Source organism: Lagopus muta, chromosome 3 (genome assembly GCF_023343835.1).
Source record: "Lagopus muta isolate bLagMut1 chromosome 3, bLagMut1 primary, whole genome shotgun sequence".
Lineage (NCBI taxonomy): Eukaryota > Metazoa > Chordata > Aves > Galliformes > Phasianidae > Lagopus > Lagopus muta.
In genome coordinates this window covers 48647962-48667271 of record NC_064435.1, presented here as the reverse complement: position 1 = coordinate 48667271, position 19310 = coordinate 48647962, and the positions used below count along the sequence as shown (strand labels likewise).

The window sequence follows — 19310 nt, the reverse complement described above, 5'->3', positions numbered from 1 at the left end:
TTTCTTTCCAAAGCACTGAGTAAGGAATCCTTCTTGTGGCTGCTCCTTGATGAAGTCTGAGGAGTCTCATGTTTCTCATTTTTACAAAAGTATCTTTCTCTGTGCTAGTAGAGCTTTTCCTTGTTTTTAGCAGAGCCCTTAAAAAGTGCACCAAGAAACATTTCAATAAATCTAAGACTGAAAGTGAAAGAGAGATGACTCAGTCTGTAGAAAAACTTGATTTCTAGTTCAGCTGCCAAAATGAAATAGTTATATGTGGTCCAAATAGCACACATGGAAATGGGCCCAAATGTTACTGTTATGTTAAATTGCCAAGTCCTGTCTTGTCGGCAAAGGCTGTTGGCAGTGGGACAATGATGGGACTCATTCAAATGGGGAAGTGCTGGACTTCGAACTCCCCTTTCCAATGGATTTGGTTTGAGCATTGACTGGTTACTAGTCACAATGGCAGGGCAGCAGCTGCTGAGTTTAAGCCCCAAAGGTTCACATTAGTTACTTAAATAATTACAGCAATTGGTTTTTGGACACATAAAGACCATGAGCAACTATTTCTCCTCTTTTCTTAAGCCAGATGTAAATAAACACTATACAAGCCTCCTACAGAGCCATGCAAAATAACATATCTCAGGATGGGCTTTTCTTCTTTCAAGCTGTCTGTCTTATACATAAATGGTGCAATATTAAATAGCTATTATATATATTGTTTAACAGGGAATCAGATACATCTCTAGCTCTCAAGTCAAAAGGTACATCCAAGAATAAGTCTTTCCATTCCTGTGTAGAAGTTAACTATCCTACCATCAGTTTTGTCAGTCCTGATATATTTTTTCATTTCTTTTTCATTTCAGCCAAAATTATTCTGTGTTTTTAAGACCCAATTTCACAGATAGCTTCAAAACATCTGAAGTGGCATTTTTAGATCATGAACTAGTTGCAGAATGTTTTGACCTACTTCTGTAGATGAACTCAATAAGTCTCAAAGGAAAATAAATGTTGTCTTCTATGAATCTTAATAATATCTATTTTGGAAGACACCATTTATGTGTTTTTTTACAGTATATATGTGTTGTTTTTTTTTTTTAAGTCTGTATTTAAAAGTTATATAAATGAAAAGAGAAGATAGAAACTTCCTTTCTCTCAAACTCCTTGGACAACAAATATTTGAGTGCAAGGTGCAACTGTTATTCCAATACTTTCTCTATGTTTGTGTTACCGCTTTGTGTTCTATTTGTATTGCAGCTTGCCACATGCATAGTGCCTGTAATTTGCTTGGGATTTAGGGCCCAGAAGAAATACTAATTCGTTATGTTGACAAGACATACTAGAATTATTTCATCTGTGATGAAATTCCTTGTACTCTTACCGTTTCTTCCTGATGTCCAATTAACTTAAAATGTCACTGAACATTTTCGCTTCCATCATGACTTGCATGGTTCTTCTGAGATCTTGGAGTGTTTTAATCATGTTTATACATTCTCCTTTCTCTCACTGTCTTGTTTTAAATTGATTTTCTTAATGAATACATATAAGCTTGTAAGCAAATAGAGGGTGGCAAGGTAAATTGTGGGGTAGTCATTTCTTTTGTTGCCGTGCAAATCTGTTGGCTTCAATTCCTTGTTAACTTTGGTTCATGTAACCTTTTCTCTTACTCTGTGTGACTCACAGGCTACATAGAATTGATGGGGGAGTGATTTCAGACAATGACCTCATTTCTACCCATATTAATTCTCAAAAAGAGACAGCAATCAACCTGTGTCCTACAAATCGAAGAAAGCCGTGAGGTTTTGTTTTTTGTTTTTTTTTCCTCTTTTACTGCATCATAGATATGACAAAAATTAAAAAGATATAATGCCAAAAGGGAATAATCTAATCTTCCAACACTGCCAGTGTGTTTTGCCTTTCTGAACTGGCCTAAGAGTCCTGTCAAATATGAAACCTTGAAATCTCATCATATGCCATTCTTTTAGTTCTCTTCTGTGTGCAACATAACCCAAAGTAAAATAAATTGACATGTAAAACCATTTTTTTTTGTAAGAAAGTTTCTACTCATTTGCTTATGTGAAGTTAATCAGACATTGATTTGTTTGCAATGTTCAAGTCTTGGCTTTAGACACTAGCAGAGAAACATTACTGTACTTGGAGGACATCTTAAAGGTTTACAGTGAAGATATTTTGAAGCTTAAGAAAGGAAGTAAATATTTTTCGTATTTTTAAAATATTTAAGATGTTAATATAAATTAAACCAGTCCTTAGTTTTGGAAGTGGTCTGACTTATTGTAGTCTAAAGTGGCATCAGTATTAATAAACCATAACAGAAAGGAATTATCTGAATCTTTGAAATTTGATATTTAATTTTTCTATGTGCCATAACTCAAGTATAGAATCATGAGTGCATTTCATACTTAATTTACTTAAAGAAAGAATAGGTACCATGGTAAAAATAGTGATTTGTTGCGTTATAATGATATTCATAAAAATATTTTTTAAATGGTAGTGCTCTATTTTGTAGATAAAAAACTTCAAGAAGCTATAGAATTATAAAAAGAATGACACCAACGATAGTAAATTATGTTGTGCAAGTTTGTAAGAATCAATTTTTTTACACGGAATAATTATAATAAGACAGTGACAGAAGAGTAGAGTGTTCTGGATTTCTGACGAAATAATTGATTGACTCAATGATAAATGAGCATGTGTTATGTCCTGTGAGTTGACATTGTCTCTTTTAAGGGTAAATTCTGTTAACATGTACAGCTTTAATATCAAAGGTTATGTCTGCCAAAATTTCCTGACATCTGTGGAGGTTTAGTTTTTTCATAGAGAAAGAGGCTAGTGAGAAATTAGCATTCTTTTTGTTTTTCCTTTTACCATCTGATATCTTTCTATTGTTCTCTGTAGGCAGAATCTGTGGGTGGATGGTAAGACTTTATCCTGACCAAGACAAACGGAGATGCAATTACAAACTTACAACCTGTGCTCTCCTTTCTAACAGCTATGGGAAGGAGCATAGCCATGCTGAGGCTGAGAATGAAATCCACTTTCTTGTCTCGTTTTCTTCTAAATATCTCTGAATGGCTGAGAGGGCTGGTTAATTGTGCAGCCTTGTTCAGAGAGGTGCCCGTGACTCTCTTGTGTCCTTCACACGCAGCATGAGCCAGTGTCCTAGATGAGAGGAGAACAATGCCAAGCCCTTCTGTGGGAGACTGGCATTGCCAGAGGCTCTCTGAACATGCCACCAGCCTCACTGCATGTCTTTCCTAATTCCTCTTGAGGCTTGATTTGTAGAGGCTTCCTCTCTCTTACGTTCTTTCCTTTGCAAGACTTTAATGTAGTTGCCCTTGATCTCAGAAAATGAGAAAAAAATCAGGTGAATACTTTCAACGTCTTGCAATGCTGGAAAGCACAGATGATTTATTATTGTGTATATTTCTCACACAGGTTATATGTTGGCTTTTCTGTTGCGCACACCACAGCCAGGAGATGACCGATAAGAATTATTTTCTTTTCTAATGAATTCACGCTCCTTAGGAGGAGGGAGAATAAAACTGATACATTATGAGCGCAGTATCTGTAGTTGCATGTATGTTGCTCTGAAAGTAATGCCTCCTATTTATTTCCCTGGAAAGCACAACAGGTACAAAGAGCACAATAACTGTATTTGATAGAGAAAATCCTGAGCAACAAAACACTGTTTTACAGCATAGTCATCATCAGTACATATGTATTTTCACCAGTGATAAACAAGAGCCTGAATTTCACACGCATAAAAATCTGCATCAGCGGAGGTCACCCTTTGTTAGTACTGCAGATATGCACCACCCACCACCTTACCATGCTCACATCCACTGTTTGGTCTCCACAAATGTTCAGCAAGCACTGATGAATATCAATGGGCACAATTTTTTCAGCATGGAGGAATTCAGTGACATGTCTTTGTTTCATATATATTTCATGTCAGATGCCATTTTGTCAGACTTGCCCCTCTGCTGCCATCTGTTGCACAGCAGCAAAATGTAATGGAATATTGGTGGGAAGGTTCAACCCCAACTGCTATACCACCAACATAATGAAATAGGAGATATTACTTTTGGACCAGCCATTGTATACACAGTTCTGTAAGTAACTTTACAGTCATTCTTCAGAAAAACAAATTTTTCTAGTACTTGAGAATTGTTTAATCTGCTTTAAATGTCTGAGAGAGATGTTTGTTGTGGTGATGGAGGATGAAGAGCGCTTTTGTATGGTAGCTAGAGAAAATCACATTACATCTATTATGTAAATACTATGAAATCAAATTAGAGGAAAGATATTGGGAGGGGAAATATTAAGAATTTCCTTTCTCAGAAAACAGGTAAAACTCTTCATCAAGGATCTTCTATTCCAGTGAAACTCTCTCTGATTAGTTTAATTCTGCAATAATGAGTCTTTGCCTCATTTCTAAATCACAGTAATGATGATACTGTTGAGACTACAGAAGAGTGTACTAAGTATTTCATAGAAAGTCCTTTCTAAAACTTTGCTATGAGCTCAGAGTAGGAATATATTTTTCAGTGTAATGTTTTTCTTGAAAATTAATATGTTTCAGCTTTGCATTCAGAGGTTTCTGTTGCTTCAATATAAAAAATCCTCACTGGTGAATAAAACCTCTCTATAATCAGTTTCTAATAATCCCTTGTTAGGTGTTGTTATGCCAGCACTGAACCCAACTGGCTACTCTGCCTCATACTTAATGCCAACATGCAGAGAACCATGTATAAAGCCTTCGCATTAGGCAATATTTTTGTAAATACATCAGATGACAGTTGATATCACAAGTAGGAAATCACATTCCTGAATTTCACAGTTGGTTGAGGCAGTTGGGCTGTTTCAGCTTGGAGAAGAGAAGGCTCTGGGGAGACCTCATTGCAGTCTTTTCAGTACATGAAAGGAGCTTACAAGCAAGACTGGGACTGTGTGGGTTTGAAGGTCTCTGCTTGCTAATGCAAGACAGAGTAGAACTTCCTTCTTTTACTGGGCCTAATTATTTGGCAAATACTCTTGTACTAATTTGCAGAGAGGAAGATGTGTTAGGCCTGAGATCTGTTTGTTTGCACAATTGCTTTCACTAACATATGTCTAAAATATTTATATTTGCTTATACTAACAACAGGAAATCAAATCCTCCCTTTGGAAAGCTCTGAGGTCTAGGAGTCAGTGTGAACAAGTATGAGGCACCTTCTCTGTGTTAAAAGTCCAGCCTTATGGACCCCATGTTTTGTACAACTGCTTTCTGATCTCCTGGTTAGAGTTGTATAACTATATACATGTACATACAGGTAGTGGCTGGATATTTCTTAAGGTTAAACAAAAATAACCATACAAAATAAAGAAGGCAAAATAATGCTATAGAAAAATCCCATCTACTGGTCCCCATGGACTGAAATATAAAAATTATCTAAAATATTAAGGGGATAATAATTTCTTTTTTCTTTTTTTTTTTTTTTTCTTCTAATTACTAAGATGTTTTTACAAATTCTATCTACAGAGCACTGATTCACAGCACTATTGACTAGGAAAGGAGTCTTTTGCATCACAGTGGCCATTCTGTAGGCATAAGGGATTAATAAATTTTTGGTGAGTAATAAATCACTTTCAGATGGGAATGTGTGGATTTGTAACTACTTACATTCTAATTAGAGAGTCATTTAGATTCAATGACTGCATACAATTGTGGTTTTCCCTTATCTAATTTCTCAGACCTATGCTTTAGATTGTACGTGAAAATGCACCTCCTACATTAAGCATAATTATAAATCCCACCGTTAATGTATTTCCCATGGAATTTACAAGGTATCTCAGGGGAATGCTACAAATCCTTTAAGTATAAAATACCACAATGCAATAAATAGCTATTTTTAATGGCATTTAGTATTTCCCCAAGATGTAATGTCTCACAGGACCTGAGTCCGGCAGAGACTCTGATTAGCCCTAAATACTTTACAAATCTGCTTCCACAAGTTGTGTGTCACTCTTTCCCCAGAGACATTTGAGATTGTTGTTTTCTTAGCATAGTGGCTTTACTCAAAAGACTCTTCCATTTGGTTTATCAGGAGGTCTTGGGAGAGTTTTCTGACTCTTTTCTAGCCTGTTCAGACAGTGAGTTGAATAATTGCCATTGGTGTGCTAACTTTCAGAAAAGTTTAGGTTAACACTTATCTTTGATTGTGATACTATTCCTTTTTATTGTAATCACTTAATCTAACTTTCTGCTATTTCTCTCAAATTTCAGACTAATGATACAATCTGCCGTTGTGTATTTATTGCCTGGGCACAGGCAGGATCTATGACAAATACTGCTCCAGAAAACTTCTTAGCAATACTTAATTCTTGTTTAGAAAGAGTGAACACACTCGGAGACGTATGAGTCACTTATGAGAAGATACATAGTTTTAAAAGCACTTGAAAGAGTTGGAAATCACTGAGGTAACAGAGATAAAAAATATATCTCCAGTTTTTGGTATCGTCTAAACATCATAGCTGCATTATAACTAAGTTATATGTCACAAACAAACTGATGGATAACAGAATAAGTGAAAAACTCCAGTCACAGCAAGAGGGGAATACAGAACTGAGGATGTTAATTCATCATTCAGTGCTGTTTAATGACTCACATTCCACCCCATGATACTTAATCACAATGAAATGCTGCAAAGATGCACTGAAAAAAGTGGGATAATAGCTGACTCCCAGTGAATTTTCAGGTTGTTTTACTGGAAGTCAATCATAAATATTGCATAAAAAATGTAAAAAATGATAACAATCTAAGTTTCTCTAGTGATGATTATTGAAGCTATACAAAAACATTAAGTATGCTTTTAGATTTCCAAGTTTCAGTCTCTTGTGAAATACTTTTGCACGTCTGACAAACTTCTTGAGTGTCAAGTACAACCTCATGTTTCTGTATTCCTTTTCAAAATGTCACTGTGTTGATTATCAGCATGGAGTTCTACAGTGCAGAAAAGAATGAATGGATAGCATGGCAGAGAGCACTTTTTCATTCTTTGAAGGAAAGAAAAAAGACATTCTGTTAACAATGGATCTCTCCACACACAAGGCAAAATGTTCTTATACTATTGTGGATTCAAAGAAGTTTGTGGATTTTTCATCACTTGCATGATGACTACAATAAATGATCATGGAACTGGCCTAGAAATTTAACGTACTTCATTTTAGAAGCAATTGCCAATGGATCATAACCAAAAATGGCAATATTGCTGACAAAAGTGTATCAATAGTGCTTTTTGGAGGAGTGGAGAAGAAGAGGAAGTGCCCTTTCTACTTTCTTGAGAAATGAAGGTTAAATAAAGATGTTGGAGGAAACAATTTAAGTGTTATATAAGCTATATTAATATTTAAATGGTACTTCTATACTTCAAAGGGTTTTTATCTTGTTGACTGTCACTGAACTTCCAAGAATCTCTTTTTCATATATTTAATGTTTTGGGTGGATGGGTAATTTGGCAAATCACAAGATATGGATTAAGGCAAAATCCTCACAGGGGTATTGCCATTAAATTAAATACTTGGGAGTTAACATAGATGGCAGACAATAAGCTGGAAACTTGTAATAAGGAATCAAAATAAAATCTTACAAATGTTTAACATTATGCTTGTTCCCACATGTAAGCAATGTTACTGCAGTTATTAGAAAAACTTTCAGTGACTACAGCTGCATGTTTTTTCAAAAATGGACCTTAATTTTTTTCAAGAGTTTCAGGAAGGTAGGAAAAACAATCATATCTACAGAAAATTTGAAAGGGAGCTATAAAATCTGAAAACAAATCTAAATAGATGCTGGATATTTTTTTACTAATTGGTGGAGTTGTTCAGTGTTGGAAAGCATCATTTTTTCTTATAAAAAATTAATTCTGTTTATTACTTTGAAATATAAAGCAAGTTAAATGAATAAATATACAGAACTTTAAACTTTGAATTATTTACTATGAAAAGTCCTTAGGAGGTACTGGAGCAGTTGCTGTTTGAAGGTTCAGTTCACTCAGATAATAAGAGCTTCTGGTGATTTGGTAGATATTTGGAGGAAAATAAAACTGGCAACAAGCTTGAAGATATTTTTCTGTCTTCAGGCTGCTAGAAATGTGGCACATTTATTTAGAAAGGAGGGAGGGATAGGGAGACAGTTTAAAAGAAAAAAATATAGTAGATAAACTAATGCTCCATTTTCAGCATCTCTCAGCTTGAAATACAATGAAGCACATAATGTCCCTGTAGCTACAGCAGGCTTCCTCATAAATACTGGTGACATGCTGAATCTTTTAAGAAAAGGGATGGAAGTCATTAGACTTCTCATTAATGGCATGGCTCTTGGATAAGAGACCTAATGACTGCTGAAGCATGAAAAGACACCCTGGCAACTGCTGATCTTCTGAAGGTTTCTTCCTCCCCTGCTATTTCCATTGGACCTTTTCTTTATAAACAGAGAGGAACTTGAAGTATAAGATGTAGACCAGTGACGTGAAAGATGTAGGACCTAAGCTGCAGCTTCTCACTGATAGTTTTCAGATCTCATTCAGTAACATGAAGGTTTTTTTTCTTAATTGCGTGTGCAGTCCTATAGATGCTACAAAGCATGGGAACCAGAGTGCTTTAAAAATTGTTTCTACAGTCTTTGATTTAAATCAGCTTTTCTGATGTCTGTGACAGATGGTGAAAACTGAGATAACACCACAACTGCGTGAGGCAGAAGTAAATGTAAATTTAAAATGACTTAAAGTGCTTGCAAAGATTAATTACAGTATAGAGATATGCATGCCATAGCTGGCACAGTCTCTCTATATCATACGTAAGTATATTTGATTATATAAGTTCAAAAATAGCTTTTATGCAGTGACTAAGATGCCTTTTTATTTTTGATATGCTTTAACTTTCATAAATTCCTTTGATGTAAACCAAACTCTACTTTCTGTGTATCAGCCGTATGACTTATTTGGATATTTTGTTGTAAAATGTAAGAAAGAGAATATTCTGCTTCAGCTGTACTTTAACAAGCTGGATCATTCTTTATGTGCTTGCTTACAAATAACATCAATGCCACAGCAGGATGAAGAGTTAGTACATTTTAGCAAGAAACAGGGACACCATTTTCCCACTTTCTGCACTAAAAAAAAGCAGGTAGGTTGCCTAGGAGAGGACTGCAGGTACAAAATATTTTATGGTAATGAAGGTTATGAATTTGCAATAAATCAGATGTTCTAGGATTACTATTTAGTCATGCTCTCCTTCCTAAATGTAATGCAACTTATTGCATTAGAAAGAAGGCAGTGACAAATACATAGAATAAGTCCTGTGAAAGGAAAAGAAGGATCACTGCTTACCAATTAACAGCTTTCTATTTGAAAGGAAAACATCTATTTTGAAGACACTAGGTATGGAAACACTAATAACAGTCTGAAGCGGTAGAAGGACATAAAATCTTTGGGAATAGCCAGGATGTTAACTTAGAAAAGCAACTGCCTTGCTCTTAGTTTCTGTTTTCTGTTGTTCCTGCATGGTCAGCTTTCTGGTACCCTTACCTCTAAGAAATAGGCCAAAGGGTGGCATTATCTAAATTAAAAAGAATCTTGTAGAGATTTATATGATCCGATGTTGCTGCTTGGCCAGAGCTCCTTTGCATTGTGAGTAGTGTTAGCCATTATTCTCTGGAGAGTGGTATCTGAAATTTCTGGGCTTGGGAAGGGGAAAAGGAGGTCATTTGTCCTATCAGTTATCAGTCTAGAGCATGGGAGGACTGGGAGATAATCTGCAGGATCTGTCCTAGTGGTACATTTTTTGAAATGTGCAAATATCTGCTGTTGTCCCAAATTTTACTCAGAGACCATTCTTATTGTTGGAATTTCAAAGAACATAAGGTCAGAGTCCTTACAGGGGAAAGTTGAGTAAGCTGTACTTTTTTTTCTTCTACCATAATTGCTAAATTATGACTTGCAGACAGTTATATTTTTGGAGCAGATTCAGAAAAAAAAGTAATAGTAGAATGATAGAGGTCACAGTGTAGCAAGGCAGCTTTCTATTTAGTTTTCAGTATAGTACCTAAATGTGAGTTTTCTGCGTTTTTCCTATATATACTACAATTCACAAGTTATTTTGCTTCCTGAGAGATAACAATTTGTTTATCAGTTGATGCATCAGGAATTAGCGTGATCTTTTTTTTCCATCCATTTAGAGGGCTACTGCTTATTTTTTTATGAACACGTTATTAAAATTGCTAAAAATATATATTGCATTAAACTGATCTACCATTTCATGCAAAATGACACATATTTTACAGCTAATTGGTTTTATTTAAGTTTAAGAGTTCACATTGTCTTGCACATAGTGATGTGCACCTTTTTCTTCCCTCTTCTTTCTTTGCAGAAAAAAATCAAGTGTTTCCTCAACCTGCAGGATGAAGATTAAAGACCCTTAGCCTGTACATTTAGACACGCAGTCATTTTAGTGCAAATACAGGTGCCAAACAAAGATGCAGAAAACATATTAACTATAATATGCTCTATCTTGCTCTTAAAACAGCTATCTTGTTGGCTCAGGGAACAGGGCTCTGTTTAGCATTCCTCTACCACACTGTATGGCATACATGCTAAGCATGTTTATCATAAGCACAAACAAATTAACTCCTACAGGAAACACAGCACATTCTGAATGTCACCTACATGTAGGTGATTCTGAAAGTCACCTACAGAGATAACCTAGTCAAATACCTCTGGTCAAAGCAGAATCATCTAAAGCTGGTTGCCCTGGACCACGTCCATTTGAATTTTGACTGTCTTCAGAGTCAGAGTCTCCAAAGCCTGGTCAGCATGTTCTGATGTTCAACCACCCTTACCACAACTTGAAAAGTGTTTTGTTCTTATGTTTCAACAGAACTTCCTATATTTATTTGTACCTAATACCTCTTGTTCTAACAATGGATATCAATGAAAAGAATCTGTGTCTATCTTCTTTACCTCCTACAAGGTATTTACAAAAACTGATAGCATTCCCCTGTATCTTCTCTTCTCCATGCTGAACTGTCCCAGCTCTCTCAGCCTTCCCTTACTGGAAAGATATTCCAAGAACTTTATTATCTTTGAGGTCATTTGCTGCTTTTACTTCAACATGTCAATTTCTTTCTTCTGCTGGGCAACTCAGAACTAAACCAAATGTGACTCTATTGCATGCATCATACAGATAACTTCTTAGATTTTGCATTCCCTTAAATCAATCATACAAGCTTCCTCCTTGTCCATGAAGGCGCACTTTTCTGATGAGCAAAGAGCTCTTTCTTTCCATGTAGAACTTTGTATTGGTATTGTTGTACTGGACTCTAAATCAGAATGCAATAGCTATCTGAAGGAAAATGTTGCCTTTGTGGTCTAAAGAACAATGGGAGCAAACTTGAAACACTGTCCTGAATCATCGCTCATCAGTAGTCAAACTGATAAGGAAAATAGTTTAATAGAAAGGGAGTGGGGTGAGGGGAGACTAGACAGAACAGATAATTTTGATATCTCAGAATCATTTTACTGAACAGCAATGATGGAAGTGAGTCATTTGCTCACTATGACTCAAGGACGTTTCATATAAAATCAAGGTCTGTAATCTCTCTGCCTAGTGTAAATTATATTTGAATAGCAATAGGAAGACAAATGCTATTTATAAAAATGAGTGAAATCAGCTGCTGATTGGATAGTAAAAAAAAAATAATCTAAGTTGGAGATAAATCTTTGCAAACTTACACAGCTTAGAAGAAATGCATTTCAGCTTAATGTCAAGGAAGGCCATGTACAGTGTGAGCAATACATACTATACGTCTGTTTACCTATAGCTTTTTTCCTGGGTTGTAGCTTGTTAGTAAATAGGAAAAGTAGTTTTTACTCATTTTCAATAGAGTTAGAGAACTCAGCTAAACTCCTTGCATGTGGATGATCCTATTGATTCTCATTTCAGGAATTTTCACAAAGACAGAAAAATCGTGCAGTGGAATTGTCTTTCCTCAATTAGGTGAAAAATATATTGCATAGATGCAAAGTTACTGCTGTGCTGGTGGTAACATGGCATTACTCAGGATATTTCTAGGAGTGCAATTAAGTTCTTGCAAATTCTTGCACTTTGGTTTTGACATTTAGACCTTTTCAATGTAAGATTACAGAAATTGTGCCTGGCTGCAGTGTCTCATTTACGCATTACTGCCACTGTGGATGTGTTGGACAAAATTTGGCAACCTGACCCCAACTTCTGCTTACCTAATTGAATGGGAGAAAAACATCCAGGCAGAAAATATGGTGGAATTTTCCTTCTTTTCCTTCATCCCATACTGGTTTATAACGCAGATTACATAATTTTGTCCAATCACCTTTTACATAGAGGCTAATAAACAGCACCACCCATGTTCATTAATCTAAAATATGGCCTAGAGTAGGTGAATTTTCATTAATCCTCAAATAAAGTATATTAAATTTGTAAGTTGACAACTTTATGCTAGTTGATCAAATATCAAAATATATTCTTGTATGTCTACATAGAAAGTTATGAAAAAATGCAAGTGAAATCATCCTGTGCTCATCACTTCTTCCTTCCCTCTTTAGAATAAAAGCCCCACAGTCCACAAAGGTGATTTTGCCTCTGATTATGTGGGATCAGAGTGAAAAAGTAACTGTGTTACTTCTACAGAATACTGCTTTTCTCGTGTGATATCTTCAGGAAATTTTCTTCTCAAAAATTCCTTGTGTGACTGATCATGGTAAATGTAAATGAAACAATAATTTTTTCTTCTGCTATACTTTATTACAGAGTTAAAGGGACTGTGCATGGTTCAGTGTGTAAAGACTAGCAGCCTTAATAAACATATAACTGTTATTCTGGTGTCAAAACCTTTCCATTGTATCAGCAATATAGTTGTTGCTTTCAGGAAAAAAAAAAAAAAAAAAAAAAAAAGAAAGAAGGAAAAAAAAGACAAAAAGAAAGAAAAAAAGAGACGTGTGAGAGTTTTTGAAGTTTGTCATAATCTTCATGGTTTTTTGTTTTTTTTTTCTGAACTTATTTTTGTACCTATTTTTCACTGCAGTTTTATCTTGGATGTATGTCTTAACTGAACTGTCCACAGCAAAAAGTTTTCCCCTCTACTAGTGGAAAAAGCCAGGAGAGAAAAATAAACCTGACTGGAAAAAATGATATGTTATTGTCTGGATGTACTTAAGAAGCTGTGTGACAGGATTGCAGCTATCCCCTGCTGTGGCCTGTCCTATTTCTAGTCATTACTATTTGATGCTTTCAGCACCAATAATCACCACTTGGCCTCTCTAAGAATGGTCATATTTGAGAGAGTCCAGGTGAGGATAGCTTAACAGTACACTGGCAAGTCTTACTGCTGTGTTTTCTTGCAGAAGTGAGTATAGTGGCACAGCCTAATGGTGTTTTGGTTGTCATTGTAATGATGTTTTTTGCCCAAAATGGTTCATCAGAAACAGATCAAAAGAGGGAAAGGAAGAACTTTTTCCAGAACTGTTACGTTCTGCAGTGCTACCACAATAGACAAAGGCTTTTTTTCCTAAGGACTTGTCTGGTAACAAAAGCTTTTGTTACTTTATGAGAGTTTAAAGATAAAATTGATTCTAACAAATTCCCATCTCTCATTAGCACAATGAAGAGTTGTTTGTACATATAATTGGTCTTGCTATTATTGTCGACAAAGATAAAAAAGCCAACACGTATCTCCAGATGCAACAAATAAAGAAGCTGATATCCTTATTAGTGTTGCACTAAGCACCCCTAAAGGACACAGTGAGCAGAGAGGCAAACTGGACTCGTTTTGAACAAATTGTTCTTAAAGAGAACAAATAGTAAATGTATAACTTTCCTTTACATACAGAAGGTAATACTTCTTGATTTGGCAAGGTTTGGATTTTTTATTATGACCAGATACAGAATTTTCTGTTGGGGTAGCCACAAACAGTCTGGCACCAGCATAGCTTTTGCTTATCTTAAAAAAAAAAAAAAAAAAAGAATAGAGTGATAGCTAATTAATTTTTAAAGCTAATTAATTTATGACTTCATTAAAATCTGACCAGCTTTAAGACTGCAAATCATGATCCAGCTTAAAATGGGCATAGTTATTTTGCAGATTAACTAGATACAGTTTTCACATTCAAGTAGGTGGAAGACTTTCCCCTAGCTTGGTAGTGAATTAATGCTTTAGCAGACTGGTTATTTTACATTCTAATCCTATATCTTTCTTTTCCCTAACTACCATCAACATAGTTGGGTATATATGCCCTCCCTGTTATCCTATTTATCCTTATCTTGTGCCTCACCAGAACTATCAGTCTCATTAATATTTCATGCACAGATAGGGATAGACCAGTACTCTTCAGCCTAAAAGTCAGAGTGCTCACCTTGGGATGTTGTGTCAGCCACCATTATTCATGTCTTTTTTGTAATGGTGTTGAACAGATCCAACAGAGATTACTGAGAAAAGTCTGGGCTGCCTCCTCCCACAGCCCAGTGGTACTGTACAATGGTATAATGTGACCACTGAGGTGCTCTGAAACAGACTGCTTTTCTGTGTTCATTCTTATAGTTAAACCCAATAAGAAATGTTTTGCTGTTAGCCAAGGAGAAAAATTGAAAAATTCTCTAATCCCTGAGGATTCTGGGAAGATGTCTGCTCCAATACCTGAAGCCTACTGTTTATCAGGAACAAAAACTTGGTTCTTTTCTAAAAAGAAAGAATGATACGAACATTGCAAATCCAAAGGATCTACAGAGATTCTTATGCATCTCAAGGAATTGGGTTTAAAAATAGAATGTCTGCAGTAATCTCAAGGACTAAAGCCTAAAGCTGTACAAATGCAACAGATAATTATTACCCAGGCAATCTTGTGCTTTTCAATAAAAGTTACCATTGGGTGGTTGTTGTTGTTGTTGTTGTTTTTCCACTAGCAAAGAATAAATTTACAAATACATGGAGTTCTAAAATATATAAATAAAACTGGAAGAGTATTTGAAATAGTTAACAAGTTTTTATATCTGAAAATAAGAAATATGTTTGACATTTTTAATGGCATTTTTCCTCTTCACACGTTGAAAAGAATTTTTCTTTTGAGATAAGTAACTAAAAAAGTGATAGTTAAGAAAAAAGTGTAAGTAACTATGACATACATTCAAATACTTTTCTTCAAACAAGCTGTCAACTTCAACTTGACCTGAATTATTATTTCTTCTTTGTGTGGTTATTTTCCCTGAAACCCCTTTTTCTTCTCTACAGTGACCTCACTCACAATTCAACAGTATGTAAAAGGTCTCTTGGTAATCAAGCAGACTGCTTTAGTATGGATATAGAATGAATAAATGAGATTAATATCTCCATGAACATTTTCAAAGTTCAGCCAATTGGGAGTTCAATTCATGGGGGGGGATGGATGATTTGGAGGATGTGGGACCGTAGCAGAAAAATATCTTTTTCTGTCTTTTAACTCCCTAAGAAAGAAGCACTACTTTCAAGGAAGAAATTTCACACCAAAGTTTATCTAGTACTTCTTGAAATAGCTACCTTACCCCTCCTTTCTCCATCCCCCCCCTTTTTTTTTTCCCCCTTCCTTACCCCCTTCCCCTTTCCTCATCTTACAGTGAGGTTCTGGGCCACATCAAGCCCTAAAGGAAAAATAAGGAAGGTGTTGGCTCCTTAGGGTGTCCTCATCCTGTCGCTGGAGTACACTGATGAGTTCTGAAAACATTATTCTAGTTGAATGCTCCAGCACTAATTTAAAATTGCGTTATATTGAGCTTGAAATGCATTTTCAAGTCTTCTGTCCTCTCCCCACCCCCTCCTTGGCTTCATCATTTTACTGTAGTTGGAAGAGCTCACAGACACTCCTGTTCCTTTCCATAGGTTGGGTTGGGTTGCATCTGAGCCTCAGAAAGACTCAAAGTCTTTAAAATCTTCCTAAATATTTCTGAATGAAATTAATTTCTGGATTATTAAATAAATATTGCTGGATTGTGTATCATTACCTTCCAAACCATTTTCTTCGTTGTTTCAGTAAATAAAAAGTTTATCAAAGGTGAACCTTAGGTGAAGAGTAAGAAAAATAGTAATGGATAGTAACAGATTGCGTGCTTAATCTTTACGTGATGAATGTACCAATTATGTTTATCTAGACCAATTATGTTTATCTAGATGCACCATATTTAAAAAATAATTTGTTTTCATATATCTTGCTTTTATGGATTTGAGTAATATGTTAAAATTATTATATATATAAACAGTACATATACTTTTGTACATATTGATAGTAATAATCTCTACTGAAATTGATTGAATTTCTGCCCTAAGCATATTACTATTTATACAGCCAAAAAGTTAAAACACAGTGAATAAAAAACTAATGTAAGCTGTCCAATAAGTTTGATAGATAATTAATGCAAAGAACAACCTGAAGTCAGTCTTTTCGATTAAAGAACAAAACTCTGTCAGAAAATACGAGCAATTAACCATGGAGTGATGCATATATTAAGAATGACAGGAAATAACAAATGATTGCCAATAGAATACCATAAATAGAATGCAGCTTAACTATATTGATTCTTTTCTCATTTTATTGGGAAGAAAAATGAATGTGATTTTTGGATGTGTGTATCATCAGCTGAGTTACTGAAGTGCTGACATGAGTATCTACCATATTTTTAGTTAAGGATAATACTAACAGAGAAAGTCTAGCAGCAGAACCCTCAGCTATAATTAGTAGACAAAATAAGTATCAGGGGTTTCTGTCCAGCTTACTTGGACTACAGACTGACTGACCTGCATTCTCTATCAGTGGCTAGATTAAGGGCAGTTTAGGTCTGTCTATGTTATAAGTGTTATAACTTCATAGCAAAACCAGGGAGGATTATTTAGGAGATAAATCTTGCAATAAGTATCAAAAGAGCTAAACATTAGATGGTCTTTCTTTCGAATGTATTCCAAAAATATGGAAAATCAGATTTTGAAACATTTGTCATCTGTCCACAAGAACTACTTCCAAGGTATGATTACTGTAAAAACAAGGTGGGTAAAACTGAGTCTAGAACATAGAAAAAATATGCTTTATGGAGTATTATGGTAAGATTACTCTTTTCACGAGTTGATCCTTATGAACCCTATCCTAGTAGAGCTCAAAGCATGTTCAGAACTACCAATGTGAAAAATAGGCAAAGAAGATTAAATACACTTACCTAACGTATACACATAGGAAGCTTAGACTTTTTTTTAGTAGAAAATCTAGTAATTTCTAGATTAAGCATCTAAACTTCAGTCCTGACAAAAAAGATGAACTAGAATGAATAACGATGTCAAATATCTGTAATCATCTAGAAGGTAAGAAAAGATGAGTAGTGGCAAACTGAATATGTATTAGCAAGTCAAATAAAAGAAATCTGATTTCCTTCCATAAAAAATGCTGTGGTTTTTTTGTTTGTTTGTTTGTTTTTGTATTTTAGCTAAGGCAAGGCTCTTAACGAAGTCTCCCATGATGTTTTCATATGGAAGGCAGAGAAATACAATCTGCAATGAGGAAATGACTGGATAACAGTATCTGAAGAAGTAAATACTAAATGAAAGAGATAAAAGTAATCAGGTTCACGAGAGATGATGTGAAACAGCCAGGCAGGTAGCTGCTCTAAGAAAAGACTCTGGGAATTACTACAGATCACAGGATGAAGGAATCTAAAAATGCCATGTGGTTGCACAGATCATCATGCTAGGATATCTTGTCAACTGAATTATCATTAGTAATATTTCCCATTAGTGAGACTTCACGCCATTTGGTGTTTCAAGAGGAGCTTCAGGAAGATGTATATTTGACTAAGAAAGGCACCAATCATTTGTATAGGGTAAAGAGAAAAGAGCTTTTACACAATAGCAACTGTTCAGTAAAAGGAAGAAAAAATTGAGAAGGATGTAACAAGAAACTTCAAATCTGAAAAGGCCGTAGCAAAAAAAAAAAAAAAGTAAACCATGTATGTCTAAATCCATTCATGTCCAAAATGGATAGACAATATGAAATAGGTATAAAGGTCTGTATTAACTGTGAGGAAAAATTTTCACTTATTAAATGATACAGTGAAAGAGACTGACCAGTAAGCCCGCAGGGTTCCCATCACAAACGATGAGAGCAGATAATGAGCGAACTGGGGATAGAGGATGAACTAGACGACCTTTTGAATGCCCTTCCCTATCCTTTCATTTCCTTCATGTTTCATAAACCTTCGAGAATCTTTTGTTTTGTATTTTCAAAGCAAGAAGCACATTCATCATGTAAGTTAGCATCTCAAGTTTATGGTTCTATTTTCAAAAGCAGAGCATTAGATCAGGTTCTGACAGTGTCTCATTTCTTTCGTATAAAATTTATGATTATTTGACATCACAGCATTCACCGTAATCAAAGCAACTGCAGAAGGCAGAGACACTGTGGTGTTAAGGATGGCACCTTCAACAATGAGTGAGACTTTAGAATTGTCTTCTGACTTTTAAGTTCCATTTGAAATCTATGAACAGTATAATCTTCACTGCAGCTGGTCTGGATTTACAAATTCAACTACATTTGAACATTTTATTGTTAAATTATTAATAAAAAATGTTTGCCTTCCATAAACTGTTCTAGGTATCTAGATCCATTTTTAAAATTAAAACTATGATAGACATAACATATCTTGGTTCTCTGCTTTTTGCAAAAGAAGTTCTGTAACAGAAGGAAAATGGTAAGAGTGATTTTCAGCTATACTCAGTGTTAATAGAGACAAAGGGGACCATTCATAGCTTGAATAAAATTTATCTTCAATGAGCCAAAAATGCCCACAAATAAAGATAACTGGATCAAAACTTTTTGTTAAATAATAATTAGACATCCCTTAAAGATGATGTAAGACTGAAGAGATTTGACACCAACGCCTATTTGTTCACATCTTCTTGTACTCTAAATTAATCTTTTTCTTTTAGCTGTTTTGCTGTTCCACTTACTTACTTCTTTGATGTATGTAACTTCCTGATTTTTATGTAACTTGCAGTTAACAGACGATAGCAAGAGAAAATTTTCAGGCTCCAAACAAAAAACTCATAAATCAGTGTTTTTAAGGTGCAACATTCCATTATAACTTTCTCATATAATAAAATAGAAGCTAACAGGTAATTACTGGACTTTATCTTATTAAAATAAGGTTGTGCACTGTATTACAGCTGGCAATAAATGCCCGCTTTTTGTTATTCAGTGTTTATGTATAATCAAAGACAATATTCTACA

The 19310-nt window shown here is 35.1% G+C and overlaps 1 long non-coding RNA gene across 1 annotated transcript in view; it reads left to right on the top strand.

The window, feature by feature from the left end:
* Positions 1-12837, top strand: part of LOC125691232 (uncharacterized) — a 69839-nt gene extending 57002 nt beyond the window's left edge. The window contains exons 2-4 of the long non-coding RNA XR_007376052.1: positions 5525-5613; positions 6269-9168; positions 10411-12837. This is a non-coding gene — a long non-coding RNA (uncharacterized LOC125691232). The remainder of the gene's footprint in view (positions 1-5524; positions 5614-6268; positions 9169-10410) is intronic.
* The last annotated feature ends 6473 nt before the right edge of the window (positions 12838-19310 follow it).